At 41.8% G+C, this 15,404-nt stretch overlaps 1 long non-coding RNA gene across 3 annotated transcripts in view; it reads left to right on the top strand.

Annotated features, from left to right (window-relative positions):
- Nucleotides 1–15,404, top strand: part of LOC310852924 — a 47,483-nt gene that overhangs the window by 10,130 nt on the left and 21,949 nt on the right. For all 3 annotated transcript variants that reach the window (XR_014568442.1, XR_014568443.1, XR_014568444.1), the window contains exon 2: nt 11,780–11,847. This is a non-coding gene — a long non-coding RNA (uncharacterized lncRNA). The remainder of the gene's footprint in view (nt 1–11,779; nt 11,848–15,404) is intronic.

The raw sequence follows: 15,404 nt of genomic DNA, 5'->3' as shown, positions 1-15,404 counted from the left end.
TCTGTACAGGTCCTGTTCTAAACAGGGCTTGTGCAGAAGGTGATTCCAGTGGACTGAGCCCATCATGCTTACCTGGTAAATTATCAGCCTGGAGGCCAGTCCAACTCAGTGTTAGGAACACTAAAACCAAATATCTATAGACATCAATGTGTTGAATCTGCTGGATTGGAGCCTGGAAAGTTAGCGGTTTATTTTTCTACCTGCTGTGCTACAGTTCATAATTAGGACAGGTAGATTAGTCCCAAGCCATATCTGTGCCTTATTTCAACTGTAAACAATACAAATAATCATTTATGTTTTAAAGCTCTCTCTGTCCTGTTCACTACAAAATTTGACAGTGTAATATATAGCATTTGAGGATTAGGAGTCGGGAACCTCAAGCATGGGGACCAAATCCAGCCCTCCAGCTCTCTTAATCCAGTCTTCGGGACTCTCTCCAGGCCATACTCCCTTCTTTCCAGCCCTGCTCCATGCTTTCCTTGAGTGCTTTTGCCTGGCTAGAATGTGTCCTTGCACAGTAATGAGCCCACTGCTTGCCTGGATGGAGGGTGGAGAAGTTTTTGTTTGGGTGTGTAAATCCTCTGACTTTTGCATGGCTAAAATGTAGCCTCCAGTACAAAGCTAAGAGTCTGTAACATCCATTGGTCTATCCATTTTTGTCTATGGTCCCACCCACCCCTGGAATGTGGCCCCTGGAAGCTTGCTCAGAAGGGAATGTAGCCCTGTGAGTCCCTTTCAGGCCTGTGGTCCTGTATCTGTGAGGTTTGAATCTAGAAAAGACAATCTGCTGAACCTGCCAAACCAGTTCCTCTGTTAAGCTACTCAGCTATGTACCCATCAGTGGCATCTTAAAGAGTGGGCTCTGTTGCCATAGAGACAAATGGGGGTGGGGTCTTTTCCCTCCTCACCTGGCTGGATGTTATGTCAGCCTAGGCAGGAGAGCAATATGATGGTGGGGTAGGTGGCTGTTCAGGCTGATGCTGATGCTGGATGCTGGAGACATAGAGACTTGTCTTGCTCTTGGCTGGACCCAAAGCTATGGCTTGGGGATTTCCCCGGGAACCTAATGAGGAGGCAATATTTGTTGGAATGTTAATGCTGTGAGCTCCTCCATCCTATGCTCAGTTTGTATATATGTGTAAATAACTTACAGAGACCAGAGTCTCCACTGTCCTTCATTCCAGGTAAACTAAACACTGGGAAAGCACAAGTACCTTTACTGCCTGCAAAGAGAGTGACCGAGAGAGATTATTTAGTATTAGTTTAGTGCAAAGCCTTGTTCATACCTCACTCTACAGGGCCAAAGCCTTGTTTTAGGGGGCCAGTGGCACCCACAGACACAACCCTGGAGGCCACAGCCCTCCCTCCAGTTGGCTTACTAGCTTAGAAGCTTACTAGGTGACAGGGGAAAGTAGCAGTGGGTCATGGCAGTGGGGACAAGTGGCGGAGCTGAAAGGACTGGGGCCATCCAATGCCTTGTGCTGCCAGGCCAAGAGACTGGAGCTGCCAGCACAATAATTTCCCCTTTCTATCTCTGGGCCCTGTGCTAGCATAGCATTGCAAAGTGCTGCTACATTGCAGGTGGGACCCAGGGACATTATGGGTGAAATTTATATGGTAGTGTCTCCAGCTGTCTGGCCCAGCAGTCTTCTGAAGACTGCGCATCCCACATTTTTTGAAAATGAAGAAAAAGACACCATGGTGCTTGGGACCCCTCTGAGGGCAGCATGGTGACACTGGGCCTGTTCCCCTGTACCTCAGGAGCCTGTGTGTATAAATCCACAGTCTCACTGGAAGCCCTCGTAATTCCCTATATGTATAGAAACATATGTAGCCCACTGATGGAGGCTTCACAAGACAGAACCTGGTCTTTCCCACATCACCTACCCAAGACCATTTTAATGGGAGATGGCAGGGATTGAACATGCAGCCTTTTGCATGCAAATCATGTGCTCTGAATCTGAGCTATGGCCCGGGAACAGCAATGCACTACATGGCAACACAACAGCAGTATACATACAGATAGGTGTGTGTGTGTGTGCATGGATATATGCAATATACCAAACTGTATCCTATGCATATGGGGGGTGGGGTGGGTGTAACTATAAGATTTCTATTTTCTTTCCATATATATTAATAACCAAACCTGCAATAAGATATAACCAAACTGGGTTATTTTCTTCATTTTTGTTTCTGGTTTTTGGAATGTTGTTTGATTATCTCGATAACGCATTTGTTTGGTGTGAGGCAGAGGGGACAGAGTCGGTATTGAGGGAGGGGCATAAATCTGTTAACAGGGGTCATTAGACTGGACAAATGCCTTTCTCCCCTGTGTTTCCTAGATAAGGAAACCCTATCTAGTGGTTAAATTCCAAACGTCACGCTGGATAGCATTACAGATCCCCAGAGTGTTGCTACAGAGTTCATGCCCTGTTTCATCAAATACCCCATGACATTTAACAGGGGCCCATGCTAATTATAGGGATTTAGCAGACGCTGTCACAAAATTTAGCAGACATTTCATCACAAAAAAATAGCACACCTTTGTCTTCAGCGTCTTCAGACTTCTGGGGACATTAACAACATTTTGGCAAAAAGCTGCCATTCGTTAATGAGTCTTTCAAAGCAGCACTCATCAACTCACTGGCATCATATGCCCCATCCTGTTCTATCTTATTAGTGTGATCTATGGCAGTCAGTAGGCTTGAGATTCAAGATGGTTTTAAAATTGTCAAGTTCGGTTAGTGAGAAGATGGGAAGTTAAGCAGTTTCTTTTCTGAGCATCAGAGTGGATGTTGTGACTTGATCTTCTCTGGAACTTAAACAGTCAAATTTCCTCTCTTCCCCGCACTTACATAAATTAGGAACAGCTGGAGGCCTTGTGCATCTGATTATAATTTCTGTGAAATAATTTGGCTCCATTGCAACAGTTGATTGCATCTAACTGTATTCTACCCATAGAAGATCCACTGAGATTAATGGACCTAAGTTGGTTATGTCCATTAATTCTTAACATTATTTACACCTCCATCATTAAAAACACTCAGGAGGAATTTAAAACATTCCTGTTCATCCAGGCATTTGATGTCTGAAAGATGCTCTTCCAGTCAACCTTGAAATTATTAGAGGTGAGGATATGTGACTGTACTTAAATATTTGTAGAAGTTCTTAATGCTTTAAATATTATTTTATTTTTAATTGCACTGTTTTGCTGCTTTGTTGTTTCCTGCTCTGAACAACTTTGGAATGGAATGTAACAAATGAATGAATGAATGCAATAGGTTTCTTCTGAATATGCCTAACACAGGATACAATCCTGTATTCCTAAGAACACATGACATATCTTTCAGACATGAGTGTCTCAGCCATTCATTTTTATGGTGGGGAAGTAAAACAAAAAAGCACATTCAGGCATGGGGTGCCTGGTGAACATAACCCAAGTGCCTTTTCTCAAACATGTTGCAGATTTCAACTCTTGTCTTAGAGAATTCAGTAGAAGCCAATGACTCATTGCCAACTGCAGGGCCCCGCCTCTTCATTTGCATAGTGCCATTTGTATCTTGCTGTAGTGGAATCTTGGAAACACAAGAACCCTTTTTTAAAGCATTCAAACTGTATATTTAATGAATGTTCAATAGAGAGTGGCAGGCTCTTTGCCTCCCACTATGTGTATCCTTGAATACCTGAATGGGGCATTTATATCTAGACACATGAAGGGCTGTAGCCCATGCAAACCAGAAACTGGTCAAGGGCAAGATTTCCATTCTCATCGACCAAACTCTCTGCATGTCATACACTTGGGGCTCTTTCCCTATGTGTAACATGTAAATGGGCAATGCTGGATTTAGAGCTGTGTGGGCGATTCTCATGCACAGGGTGCTGAGCCGAGGGCGTGCAAAATTGAGAAGATCCATCACTGAGAAGATCCATTTCGGGATGCCAAATTTTGGGCTCATTCAGGTTACCATGCTACCAAAGATTACCCAAGTCCGCCCTTGGCATGGGGTGGGACAAAGCCTCTCTGTACACTCCATGTGACGCAGAAGAATGTTGAGGGGCTACAGCTCAGTGGCGGAGAATATTCTTTGCATGCCAAAGGTGTTTGTAGGTATAATCAAAATTAAGACTGGATGTTGCAGCATAACAGAGACATTGTCAGGGGTTCAGGTTACCTGGTTTTGGCCACATGCTCAATCCTTGACAAAAAATAAATAAATTGTCAGCTCAAATCAAATGTGCACATGGTGAAGAGGTCACCTGCCCATTCCCTCACCAGCCTAGATCCCACTGTACACAATACTTCAAGAGGAAGTGGCAGACCCCTCAGTATCCCAGTTTGTCTGCCTAGCATCTGCTCCAGAAGCACATTGTCATGAATTCTCCGCACAGTTTCATCTAAATGTTTCCTTGAATCTGCAGTTATGTCCATTGATCCCTACAAAGATCACAGCTTAGTGCGCTTATTAAGTGTATACCTTGCATCATTGGGGATTATAAGCAAGCAGCTAAGAGATGAAGCAAAGACCCTTCCTGGTCTTGTTTCTCTGAATTATACCTTCATCTTCCAGTATCATGGTGGGTTTCCAAGAGGTTCATGGGGGAAAGAACAGTGCTCTCATAAACTGATAGTGTACCAGACCAGATAGATTTGGTATTAGAAATAAAAGCTCTATGAATCTCATCACACTATCCTGTGTGACCAGTTTACTGTCTAGATTCTGAAATCTAGGAATCAGAAAGGAGTCATTTCTACAGCCAGCAGAAAGGCCACTTTTTAGCAAGTAACAGCAAAGCATGGGGTGTGGCAGATTTAAAAAAAAAAAAAACAGCCCACAAGTCAAGCTTCTAAATTAATCAGTTTCCTGCAAGAAAGCATACAGGAAACTGGAATGTTACTTTGAAATTCTAACCACAAGTGCTTGTGACATTCACATTCACCAGTTCTCCCATTCACTCTCTTGAATAAATAGCTTAGCTTTTTTTGTCATTCCAAAATCAGACATGACGTTCTTGAGCACAAGGCCAGCAAAAAGTTCTCCGCTTGTAGTCTAATCTTATTTTATCATTTGCTCTGGAAAACAAAGCGCTGCAGTCCAAACATGCACCACAATGAAACTGCATCTGAACATGAACTATAAACTATAAAACTTAATACTGTTTTAGAGATGATGGTTGAATTCCTACTGCCAATATACATGTCACTGAAATAGATCTAGCAAATGTTGCTTCTTAATTTAACCCTGATTGATTTGGCGTAGCATTTCAATAGCTGACAGTAATGTGACTAATCCTGTAAAATTTACCTGAGCAGACATGCACAGGACTGTGCTGTAATTTACCTATAGAAAAGAGGAAGTGCAAACCGATGTTTTCTCCCTGGAGCATCCAAGTCACATCTACTGCTTGAGTTGGTTGGGGACTGGAATATGCTGGACAGTCTTCTTAATGCAGGCCTCTGGGCCATTATTGGGTTCCAAGGATTGCACACATGAAGGTGGTGGATGGTTGGTGAAAGGACCTGAGTGAGAGGCAGGGAAGGGAAAATCTCCCAGGGTGAGAGACTAGAAGAAAGGAAAGCTCCCAGGTGAGAACTGTGAGTGTCCACTATCTGCAAGTGACATGGGTTAGGAGCTACCTTTGAGAGAAGATTCTATTCTTTTTTTAAGATTAGTTTCTTTTATCATATTGTATTATGAAAAAGTGTTAATAAAATCTTATGGAAAAAATAATAATGCAAGCCTTTACAACTAGTCAAATAAACTGAGGAGAGCAGCTGGTGGTCAGTGTAGACCAGGGTCTTGAACTGGATCTGGCCAGAGGGTTAGTCCCAGAACTACATTGACAAGTGAGCTTCTTATATGCATTTTTATGCATGCTTCCCCCAATACACTATATGCATTTCTGTACACATTTTTTGGGATGCAACGCTATGTCGCAAAATTTGGCCAATTTTGATGGGCAGCTGTGTTTTGGTTCATGTACTGCAGGTGTGGGAGCAGGATCCAGTGACCCAGCTGCAACCTGAGAGCACACACAAACACATCTTCTGCAGGGTGCACTTCCAATACTAACTATGTTCCTGATTCTTTTCTTTCTTCCTTTGGAGGCACAGTTTGAATGTACCTGTGGGATGTGGAACACATAGCAGTCAAGTACAACATTCCTAGAGTGAACATGCTAGGGGATGCTTTGTACCCACCAGGAGAAAACTTCCTGTTTCCTCCTGAGCTGGGACAAACTTCCTCTGCATGTGACTAGAGGCGGGCATGGTCTAATCTGGCCTGTTCTCTGCCTGGGAACAAGAGCAAGGCAGGGAACACACCACTCCCTCTTTCTGCTCTTCTCCATTTTGTATTTCTATGCTTGTTCGCAGTCACTTAGGAACTAACTCTCTTATGGGATAGTTCCACATGTGTATATTCTTTTGTAACATAAGTCTGCCTTCAGGGATCCAACTGTGAACTGAATGAATGTGAGTAAACTACTTTTATGTTGACTTTAATAAAATCGTCGTGTTTATTCTTTTTAAGAGGGACAAGAAGGGATCTTACCAGGAATCCTATATTTAGAGGCTAAAACTAGCCTGCAACAAGCAAACCGCTGTGCGTTTAAAGGGGAATGTTTAAACTCTGCTTAGATATAGAACTTGCTAACGCAAGTTAGGAAGGATATCATTAAACAATATATCCTCTCCTGCCTCCCTGAACATTCCCACAGTGCCTTGCAAAGGGACATTATCAGGTAAGGAAACACTGGGAAGTTGAATAAAACACTATCTGAATGCAGCCACTGTCACGTTTCTGACATAAATAATGTTGGACTAGATGCTGATAGTTCTTTGTTGGTGGATTTGCATCAAGAAACTGCTTCTGCTATAGTTAAGGTGGCTTGTTTGAAAATAACATGTTTATAAATGGCAATGGGCTAAATCTGCCTTCTAAACAAAAGATTTAAAATAGTTAAAGATTAAGTGTATGAAAGAGCAATATTGATTGCCACAGGAAAACAAAACTTTTATCTTTTCTTATCCTTAGATCCACAGTCCACACAATTGATATCTGCAGGTTTGTTCACAGTGGAAAAGCTGGACAATCCTTTTCAGTGTGTCAGGTAAGCAGGCCACACCTTGGCTTATGTAAACTTAGCATACAATGTGTATTCCCTTTCAAAGTACTTAGCTTATTCATTTCACACCTTTCCCCCCCTTATAGTCTGTGTTTAAAAGCAAAATAGGCCTATACACAGTGATCTTTCAGGGATAACCTCTATATTTGCCTCCTTTCATGAAACGGGTAATAGCTGTATTCATATGACAGGTTATTACATTTTCTCAGTATGTCCCTGTTGATTTCCACATTATATCTGAACATTCATATTATATAAAAGCCACTTCTGGAAAACTTATGAAATATAGTGCATGCTTAGGACTCATTTCCATGTTATTTGATTCCAGAAAAAATCTGACGCAGCCCCCTTAACCCAGAAAATTGCAGAAATAAAGTGACAAAATTTGGAATGGTTCTGCCTGGTAAGTCCACCAAGGCCTAACAGAGGTTCCTCAGACCTGGAACTGCTGTCATTGCATTTCCTTGTACAAATTCCCAGTATCATTCCAAAGAAATTCCTTTTTCTCCTGGCTGCTCTCTAGCCAGTCCATTCCTGTCTTATAGTCTTCCTCCCATTAAATCTCAGCGCTTATTGCTCATGATTGCTGCCTTATAAATCCCACTCCTTGTAAATACATCACCTATGACCCAGCTGAAGCTTCTGTGACTCCTTGCTTCTGTGAAGACTCCCTGTAACATTCTGCTTAACTGAATGAACACAGAGGAGTAGCCACAATCAGAGTAGAAGTTTTAAAAGCACTGAGCAAGAGTACTTGTCAAAATTCATTTCCAAGAGTTAGCACTGTGGCTCACTAATGCAATCCTTCCAGTATGGTTCTTAGCTTTTCTTTCTATATATATGGATAGCCAAGTCTTTCCAAAATCCCTTTAAAGGTGATTTGTTTGCCAAAAAGGCTTAATAATGTTGCTTTTTCGGATTATTGTACTGATTGTGGGTAAGAGTTCCTCCATTTATCAATTCTATAGTGACTCCAAATGGTTTTCATAGACTTAAAGTCTTTCCTAAATTGTGTGTGCATTTGGCATGTTCCTTACTTACATTAAATGACTCTTTAGGACAGAGAGCAGACTGAAATCAAGTCCACTGATAAATTATGTTGTGCCTTTTTTCTGGAAGACAAGGCAATTTATATTTTTTTAGGAATTATGCCTATAAACAGAAATGGGGAGCAGTCTTTGAGTAGTTCCCACCATCTACAGGTATGATGAGCACAATGCAGTCAGAAAGGTAAATAACTGTGCACTTATAGCATGACCTCAAGGAACGGGCTGTGCTTCTCTCTGCTCTGCTACGACACTTTGCTTAATGCTGCTGCTGCTGGGTTGAGTTACTTGAAAGGACAATAAAAACTCCATTGAGTGCAGCTGTTATCCCATTCCTAAATACAGTACTTCAGTTGGGTAGCTGTAAAGCTCCATTTGTAAGTCAGGCTATGGTCAATACAATATTCACATATCTTGCCACGCAGGAAGCCTTCAGGAAAAGTGTAGGAGCCTCTTTCCAGTTTGAAATGTTACTGCCAAATTCCCATCAGGTATTGTGCCAATCCTTTCTCATTTTTATATGCAAGTTCATAACCTCGGTTATACTGTTCTCAGCTCCTTAAAAGAAGGGGGGTTCAATAAATAGACTGAGATCCAAGGAGTTGGGATTGGTCTGATGTTTACACACACACAGCTAGTCTCAGAGACTGGAGGCCCTCCAGAGCAGCATTCTATGAGTGGCAAGGCTCAGCAGGTAGAAAGGAAAACTGGATCAGCTATTTTGAACCAGTGTCCCCAAGCAAGATTTCTGTAGGCCCAGAAAAAGCTTGTAACATTCTTGTTGTGGGGTGAGAAAAACAAGTAATTAATAAGAAATGCCCCATCCAGATGCCATTTTTGTTGTGCATTCATGATTATTTCTGCTTCTGATGGTATTGGGTTGGTTACAACCGACCCCACTTTCTATGCATCCACACTGTCAGGAGTGAGCCAGCTGTAAATCACAAAAAGCAAGTGGAGTTAACACTTCATTAAAAATAAATGAAAAACCCAGGATCTGCACAGGAGTGTCAAACCTAATGAGCACACCAACTCTTCTTCAGTATGTCTTGCAAAGCAGTTGCAGAGACTTAAGGTCCCCACCATCCCACAGCTGCCTAAGTCCCTTCCACTCCTGGGTTTTCCCCAAACAATCTGATACTGCACCCGCATGACTAATTTCTCCTCCGCCCTTTTCATGCCTCTCCTGGTTCTGGGAGACTAGGAGGGAGGGGCGCTTATCGTAGCAGGAGGGGGAGACACTCCCCAGCCTGAAATCTCTGCCTCTTGGCCTCCCTCATCCCACTCTTCTGCTGCAGCTACTGATTCTTATTCTGGACTTCTCTGCGCCACAAACTCTCCCTGCTCATTAAGCCCTGTTATCTTTTCAGCTTCAGACACCTCCCAGTTTCCTCTCTCTGATCACTCATCATCATCCCTCCACCAATCCCTGGGGTCTGAGTTTTCTTCCCTTGGGGGTTCCCCAGCTGGTTCTTCCCACCTTTCCTCTGCATCCATCCAGTCCCTGACATCCACACCTGCAAATGTTTCAAGGTGGACATACAGCTTCATTTCCAGTCAGTCCATGTCCTGTAACCTCCTGCTGAAAGCCTGCAACTTTTTATAACTACCAATGTTCCACACTTGTTGTTTTCTCCTGCTTTTGATCTGCTATACTACCAATTTGCATCTCCAGATGGTAAACATTGGACAACACTGAGGAAGCATTGCAGAACAACCAATAAGGCAGAATGATATCTAGATGGTCCACTATAAATCCACCTCTGTTGCTCCTTTATTGCATCAATGCCATATTGCAGAATATACCCACGCAAAAATCTTCCAAGGACCTTGCTATGGAAAAACAGAAGACTTGTTTGGTGGTTCACTTAACACATCAGTTCTATTTCAGAAACAAGAGCAAGCAATTCAAAAATCCAAAATTCAAGGAGAAGTGCAGATAAGGATTTTTGAAGCATCTATGTGCATAGAAGGCAAAAGAAAACCAACAATTTTAATGTTTATTGGAACATTAGGAACTATGCATCTCCAAACGAAGCCTGGCTGTGCTGGACAACTCACATTTGATTTTGCTCAGATACCTATCAGGCCAGTTATGGGCAAGCATCTTTTGGGAATTGTTTCTAAGAAAAAGTTTCCATTGCTAATCTGGTCTTAGTTACATAGCTTTTGGTACTGCTGTGAAAATAATAAAATATGAAGAGATAACAATGGGAATGGGTTTCTTGAGCTTTCCCCGCACGCAATTTTGAAATATTTGTAACTGCACTTCATGTCAAACACAATTTATGCAATGCAGTCCAGATCCTACTGTAAAAACACAACTGTGCATGGTGTGTGCGTGTGTGCGTACATGTACATATTTTGGGAATGTATATGTAGAAATGTATATAGCAGGTAACAGAGCCTGTCTTCACATCGGGAGGGATGACACCTCTATTATTCTAAAGCAGCAATGCTGCAGCAAGCAAAGGCTCTAGCAGCTCGGTCAGCTGCTTGTGGCTGGAAAGCCAAATTGGATGTTTGTGACTGTTGCCATGGAAACAAAGGGGCAGTCCATTCTCCTTATTCAGCACAGGATGTGAGCTCAGAGTGTGTTATATGACCTGTACAGGATGTACATGGGTGGAGTTTGGAGTTTCTCTCTGTTTGTTGAAGAGAGCAGACATCTTTTACTGTATGACTGCTAGAGACAGAAATAAAGACATGTAGTTACATTTCTGTCTGTGTCTGATTCCCCTCCCTGGGGATATGCAGGGAGGAGGAGAAGGAGGAGAAGCAGTTGGTGTGTTTTTCTCACAGCCTGAGGAAAATCACTGGAACGGACCTCGTGTTTTTCCTGCCGGGAGTCGCCAGAGGGAGGTCAAAGGAATTCAGCCGGTGCCTGCAGATAGGCACATACCTCTGACCGGGCAAGAATTCCAACAACCTCACTGCCAATGGCATCAGAGTTTGGTCCTTTGGGGAAAGTCTGTTAAAGAAATCAGAAGCTTGGACTTATCTGCCCTACCAACCTATATTAGTTTTATACCACTCTAACTGAAAATATCCTAGTGATAGTAGTTTGGTGAGGCACTGATAGTTCTCTGCTAGAGATTCCTTTATCCCACTCTCAGAACAAGGGTGTGCTAGTCCACACTTCCATTTGTCCTGCTGCTTTCCCATAAGAAAACCTATTCTTTTTTTGTGGAATCAGAACATACATCAGTTGGGTTTTCTGTGGATTGAAATATGCTCTGATTCAAAGGCAAAGAGCAGGAAAGTGGTGTGGCAAATGGAAAACTGCTTGGACCAGGGACGGACCTTGGTAATAATATTTCTGCTCAAGCTATAATAATTCAACATAATTTAATTGCATTCATGCAGATAAATTGTCAGCTGCAGATTTTATAAAAAATTTGTTGGTGACGCATTGTTTGATTGTTTAAACTGAGCAAGTGCCCATCATACGCAGAACTAAAATTCCCAGCATTTGCTGGGAAAAGAGCTTTATTCCTTAGTGTAACTATGTCCATACTGAACTGGGAATATTATTTCCATATTGTCAGAGAGCATCAAACCAACTTGACACATCTTTTCTTTTCTTTTCCTTTTCTTTTCTTTGAAAGAAGTAAGATGAATCCCTCCCCCAGTGGAATGGATTAAGAAGGGAAATGCCTGGAAGACTTAGGATGAGGTTTGTCTCAGTCTGCCTTCCTAACTTCTAAATATTGGAAAGGAATTAACCTAATTAATTCAACTGTTTCAAAACCAGATACTACTGGGAAGCAACAGTATGAGTGATTTATTGTCCCTTCTCCCCCCTTCCAAAAAAACCCCCACACTTCCTTTATACTACACAAACCCATTTTGCTACTGGTTGCTTCCACTCTAGCCATTTTTTCTGGAAATGATACATAATTTGAATACTCAGTTATTATGGAGGATCCAGATATCCTCACTGCCTGTCTGAAATAAATGGGAATAAAACTGAGAACAGCTTCAGCCGACCTCTGTAGTAAGCTGTGCATGCTGGGAGATTCAGGACAGACAAAATAAAGTGCTGAAGAACATAAAGACAAGTCCAGCTTGCTGTTCTCATAATGGCCACCCAGATAAGGGCTTGTGAAAAGTCCTCAAGCAGGAGAGAGGCACAAGAGCACTCTTCTCCTTCTGTGGTTCCCAGCAACTGCTTCTTTTACACAGCACATCATTAAACTGGGGAATTTGCTTCCACAACATACAGTGACAGTCATCCAGCTTGGGTGGCTTTAAAAAAGGGATTAGACAAATTCATGGCGCAAAAGGCCATGTCATTTTAAAACTATGTAATGTTAGGACTCTGATCCTAAACACAGTAGGCGGTATTCAAGTAGAGCCACTGTGACACTATTGCAGACACTCCAGGGACAGTCCCAGGTTTACAGAAGCCGTCCCGGTTTCTGATTTGATCCCAGAATGCCCTGCTTTTCCTTAGGGTGTCCCTGTTTTCATCAGAAAAATGTTGGCGGGTATGGAGTTATGCGACCCCCGAACCAAAGAGATAAGTAACTTTACAACCTTTAGAAGACATCTGAAGGCAGCCTTGTATAGGGAAGTATTTAATGTTCAATGGTTTACTATGTTTTTATATACGTTGGAAGCCACCCAGAGTGGCTAGGGCAACCCAGTCAGACAGGCAGGGTATAAATAATAAAATGATGATGGTGGTGGTGGTGATGATGATGGTGATGGTGATGGAATAGGACGCCCCTATTTTCATTGGAGAAATGTTGGGAAGTATGCACCATACATTTAAAATGCTATGGTGCCACTTTTTAAAAAAATGTTAAATTTTATTTATTTTGTTTAAGTAAGTAGTACAGAAAAAAAGAAAAAAAGGTTGAATACAATCCAAAAATATTGAAGGCAAATATTACATACTTATCATATAATACTCCCCCTCCCACCCGCAGCTTCCCTCCGACACAATTCGACTTCTTTGAATCTCTATTTCCACTTTTATCTTTGCATTCTCCAAATGTATCATTCTTTTTATTTCTTTTATCTCTTTTGTTTTCCAAAGCATAGATATACTTAACAATTTTATTCTAGGCATATTAGCATATCTTCCTTAGGACAATATTTTAACATATAAGCTTCAAAACATTTCCATTCCTTTTTAAATTTTTGATTTGACTGATAGCTATGATGCCACTTTAAACAGTCATGACTTCTCCCCAAGAATCCTGGGAGTTGTAGTTAAAGGGTACTGAGAGTTGTTAGCAGACACCTATTCCCCTCCCAGAGCTACAATTCCAAGAGTTCTCTGTGAAAAAAAGGAATGTTAAACTGCTCTGAGAATTGTAGCTGTGAGAGGGGAATACAGTAGACACACAGAGCGCCATCTTTGTTGATAGCAGGTTGCCTGTTTTCAGAATCTCCGTCTAAGCAAAGCCTTTTGTGACTTGATATGTTCAGGGTCTGCATTCTCTCGAGATCTCCAATTATGCCATAGCTGCCTGTTAAAATGCTGAAGAGCCCTAGCTAGCAGCTTTTTTCTTTTCTTACCCTTTTCACTCTCTTCATCAGTGTTCTGGGGAAACAATTGTTTGGTGTGTTATATGGAGATCAGTTTTGACAGTGCTATGTTTGCATGGGTCTCAATATAGCTGCAAAGGGGGGCGGAATAGCATTTCATAGGGAAAATGATCTCATAACAGAGGCCTACATAGTGAGGCTCGTCGCAAGATTTATGTTCTGAAAAATCAAGGAATCGTGGATGTTTCATGCAAGTGTCTCCAAAGCCTGGATTTAACTGGATCATATCAACTGAGGGAGGAGAAACAGATGTATCTCCAGAGCCAGAAAGAAGCAGAGCAGGACAGAAGTGGAGTGCGGGAAGAAATTATGTGTGATGTATACGGCATCTGATTTCAATACGATAGCTCTTCTGCCCTTTGAAAGTGTATCTGGAGTATGCTATTTGTCCTAATGCCTATGGATTACTTGATTATTATATTAAACATGACCCTTCTGTTCCTCTTGGCTTGAGAAAGGCTCACAGCTCTTCTCGCTTTATGAACAGCATGGCAAAGTGGAGTCGCAACCCATTTATACAGGTATTTCTTAATATCTTCAAATGTTATCTCAGTGGGGCTGGTGCTTCACAACGATTTCCTGGCTCAGATTTCTGGGACACTTCTTTCTTCCTCACTCATTTGAATGCTGTCTGATCCTTGTTTGGTTATTTTGGGTATCAACTTCCATTCCTTGAACAGCACTTTGACTTCCTTTGAAATTGTCTATTTACACTATTCTGCTTCATCACTAGGCATTCTGTTTTTAAAATAGGGCCATATAGGATGATATTGTCTCTCTCCCCACCCAAGTAACAACGACAACAACCTGGCCGATTACTTGACAGGGAACCTGAGAATGGGAGCATTATGTTCTCTCCATCCACCTGGCACACTTGCTCTCACTGTCCATGCAATGACAGCACACCTAAATGTGAATTGCAAATTTGTGAGAATTTTCTCAAAGGTGTGGAATATATACTTATTTATTCAATAAATTTGTATTCCTCATCTTTGAGAAAAATCTCACAAGTTGGCAAATATACAATATAACTTACTATATATTTTGGAAAGTGGTTTGTCTTTCTGCCTGTCTGTTCTCATTTGGTTTGGATACCTCTTTGGAACATCATCACCTAATTTGGCATGACTTGTTCCCAAGGTGGTGGAACAGTTTCCCATCTATGTTTGGATGTTGGAAGCCATTTTGAATCAAGATGGCGGACTGAAATGTTCCAAACAGTGCCAATTTGGATGACTCTCAGTATATTGTTGCTCAGTTTGGCATGATGGTTTCACAACAGCATGAAGCACATTTTGGTCCACATCTGGAAATAGTTGGGTGCCATTTTGAATCAAGGTGGCAGACTGCACCATTCCAAACTGCACCACTTTGAATTCCTCCGAAGATGTCACTGCCCAATTTGGCATGATGATTCCAAGCTGCACCAATTTGGATGCCACCGAAAATATTGTCACTTGATTTGGTGTGACAGTTCCTGAGATTGAGAAGCGGATTTTTGTCTATGCTTGGAAATCCTCAAATGCCATTTTGTTACCTCTGAATATATCATCACCAAATTTGTTGTGATGGTTCCTGAGACTGAGGAGAGGGTTTTGGTTTATGTTTTGGTACCAACATCCGCACATTAGCCTTCATTTGGATAGTACTGGATGCCATTTTGCATCAAGATGA

The sequence above is a fragment of the Podarcis gaigeae genome (assembly GCF_964106915.1).
Source record: "Podarcis gaigeae genome assembly, chromosome: 9".
Taxonomy (NCBI): Eukaryota; Metazoa; Chordata; class Lepidosauria; order Squamata; family Lacertidae; genus Podarcis; species Podarcis gaigeae.
Note: the sequence above shows the minus strand (reverse complement) of the source record. Positions and strands in the feature narration are given on the sequence as shown.